The following is a 3449-nucleotide window of genomic DNA, read 5'->3' on the forward strand; positions in this document are numbered from 1 at the left end:
TTCTCTTTCTTATGAGCAGGAACAGGGAAAAAGGCACTCTTGTTAAAATTGATCCAGAACCTGAAAGGACTCTGAAGAGAAAATTAAGAGAAGCTAAATTACAACAATCCAGAAACAACCTTTCAGAGATTTTCGAACAAGAGAAGGACATGGCAGCCGAAAATAATAATAATAATAATGCAAGGAGAATGCTTGGTGACTTCACAAAGCCAACGTCCAAGTTTGATGGAAGAAGCATCTCCATTCCTGCCATTGGAGCCAATAACTTTGAGCTTAAGCCTCAACTAGTTGCTTTAATGCAACAAAACTGCAAGTTTTATGGACTTCCATCTGAAGATCCTTATCAGTTCTTAACTGAGTTCTTGCAGATCTGTGAGACTGTAAAGACGAATGGAGTTAATCCTGAAGTCTACAGACTCATGCTTTTCCCTTTTCCTGTAAGAGACAGAGCTAGAATATGGTTGGATTCACAACCTAAGGATAGCCTGGACTCCTGGGATAAGCTGGTCACTGCCTTCTTGGATAAATTCTTTCCTCCTCAAAAGCTGAGCAAGCTGAGAGTGGATGTTCAAACCTTCAAACAAAAAGATGGTGAATCCCTCTATGAAGCTTGGGAAAGATACAAACAGTTGACCAAAAGATGTCCTTCTGACATGTTTTCAGAATGGACCATGTTAGATATATTCTATTATGGTCTCTCTGAATTTTCGAAAATGTCACTGGACCATTCTGCAGGTGGATCTATTCACCTGAAGAAAACGCCTGAAGAGGCACAAGAACTCATTGACATGGTTGCAAACAACCAGTTCATGTATACCTCTGAGAGGAATTCCGTGAATAGTAGGATACCTCAGAAGAAAGGAGTTCTTGAAATTGATGCTCTGAATGCCATATTGGCCCAGAACAAAATGTTGACTCAACAGGTCAACATAATCTCTCAAAATCTGAATGGATTGCAACATGCATCCAACAGTACTAGAGAGGTAGCTTCTGAAGAAGCTTATGATCCTGAGAACCCTGCCATGGCAGAGGTTAATTACATGGGTGAACCTTATGGAAACACCTATAACCCATCATGGAGAAATCATCCAAATTTCTCCTGGAAGGATCAACAAAAGCCTCAACAAGGCTTTAATAATGGTGGACGCAATAGGCTAGGCAATAGCAAGCCATATCCATCATCTTCTCAGCAACAGACAGAGAATTCTGAACAAAACACCTCTAATTTAGCCAATATAGTCTCTGATCTGTCAAAGGCCACTTTCAGTTTCATGAATGAAACAAGATCCTCCATTAGAAATTTGGAGGCACAAGTGGGCCAGCTGAGTAAGAAAGTTATTGAAACTCCTCCCAGTACTCTCCCAAGCAATACAGAAGAAAATCCAAAAGGAGAGTGCAAGGCCATTGATTTAATCAAAGTGGCCGAATGCATAGGGGAGGAGGAGGACGAAAATCCTAGTGAGGAAGACCTCCTAGGACGTCCCTCAAGCAAGAAGGAGTTTCCTATTAAGGATCCAGAGGAATCTGAGGCTCATCTAGAGACCATAGAGATTCCATTAGATCTCCTTCTGCCATTCATGAGCTCTGAAGACTATTCTTCCTCTGAAGAGGATGAAGATGTGACTGGAGAGCAAGATGCTCAATATTTAGGAGCTATCATGAAGCTGAATGCCAAGCTGTTTGGTAATGAGACTTGGGAAAGTGAACCTCCCTTGCTCATTAGTGAACTGGATACTTGGATTCAGAAAAATCTACCTCAAAAGAAACAAGATCCTGGCAAGTTCTTAATACCTTGCACCATTGGCACCATGAGCTTTGAAAAAGCTCTATGTGATCTAGGGTCAGGGATAAATCTTATGCCACTCTCTGTAATGGAGAAGCTGGGAATCATTGAGGTACAGCCTGCCTTGTTCTCATTGCAATTGGCAGATAAGTCATTGAGACAAGCTTATGGAATAGTAGAGGACGTGCTAGTAAAGGTTGAGGGCCTTTACATCCCTGCTGATTTCATAATCCTAGACACTAGGAAGGAAGATGATGAATGCATCATCCTAGGAAGACCTTTCCTAGCCACAGCAGAAGCTGTGATAGATGTCAACAGAGGAGAGTTAGTCCTTCAATTGAATGGGGACTACCTTGTGTTTAAAGCACATGGCCATCCCTCTGTGACAAAAGAGAGTAAGCATGAAGAGCTTCTCTCAGTTCAAGGTCAAGAAGAGCCCACACAGTTAAACTCTAAGTTTGGTGTTGTGAGGCCACAACCAAACTCTAAGTTTGGTGTGGACAACTATACAACATTGACCTGATCACCTTGTGGCTCCATGAGAGCCACTGTCAAGCTATTGACATTAAAGAAGCGCTTGTTGGGAGGCAACCCAATTTTATTTATCTAATTTTATTTTATTTTGTTTCTTTGTTATTTTTGTGTTTAATTAGGTACATGATCATGAGGAGTCACGAAAAAAATCAAAAAAATTAAAAACAGAGTCAAAAACAGAAGAAAAAAATTTTCACCCTGGAGGCAGCACAGACTAGCGTTCAACGCCAGTAAGATGCATCTGGCTGGCGTTCAACGCCAGAACAGAGCACCATTCTGGCGCTGAACGCCAGAAACAAGCAACAACCTGGCGTTTAACGCCAGGATGTGCACACAGAGGACGAACCGGCGCTGAACGCCAGAAACAAGCATGAAACTGGCGTTCAACGCCAGAAACATGCATTACATGGGCGTTTAACGCCCAGAACATGCACCAATGGGCGTTTGAACGCCAGAATGATGCATGGAGGCATCTTACACGCCTATATGGTGAAGGAATGGTATTTCTTTTCACCTCAGGATCTGTGGACCCCACAGGATCCCCACCTCAGGATCTGTGGACCCCACAGGATCCCCACCTACCTTTTCTTTTAATCCTAATCACACTCTCCTAATCCAAATCTCATTTCACTCTTTCCCATATCACACTTCCCAAAAACCTTCACCAATCACCTCAATTCCTCTTCCCAATTATCCCATTCACCATTCACATCAACCTCCTCTTCCCCATACACCCCACCTACCCTCATCAAATTCAAATTCAATTTCCCACCCTTCCCCACCCAAAATGGCCGAACTACCACCCTCCCTCTCCCTATAAATACCCTTCTTTTCTTCTTCATTTTCACACAACACAAACCCCATCTTCTCCCATATAGCCGAACCCACCTCTCTCCTCCTCTAACAAATTCTCTTCTTCTTCTTCTACTTTTCTTTTCTTTCTTGCTCGAGGGCGAGCAAATTTTAAGTTTGGTGTGGTAAAAAGCCTAAGCTTTTTGTTTTTCATCACCATCAATGGCACCTAAGACCGGAGTATCCTCAAGAAAAGGAAAAGGGAAGGCAAAAGCCTCCACCTCCGAGTCATGGGAGAAGGAAAGATTCATCTCCAAAAGCCATCAAGACCACTTCTATG

General features: G+C 42.6%; 1 non-coding gene across 1 annotated transcript; it reads right to left on the reverse strand.

Annotated features, from left to right (window-relative positions):
• Positions 1–551: 551 nt before the first annotated feature.
• LOC112718699 (small nucleolar RNA R71) lies at positions 552–655 on the reverse strand. Its single transcript, XR_003161027.1, has one exon. It is a non-coding gene; the product is annotated as a small nucleolar RNA R71 (small nucleolar RNA).
• Between the last annotated feature and the right edge of the window lie 2794 nt (positions 656–3449).

This window comes from Arachis hypogaea, chromosome 10, assembly GCF_003086295.3.
Source record: "Arachis hypogaea cultivar Tifrunner chromosome 10, arahy.Tifrunner.gnm2.J5K5, whole genome shotgun sequence".
NCBI classification, from domain to species: Eukaryota; Viridiplantae; Streptophyta; class Magnoliopsida; order Fabales; family Fabaceae; genus Arachis; species Arachis hypogaea.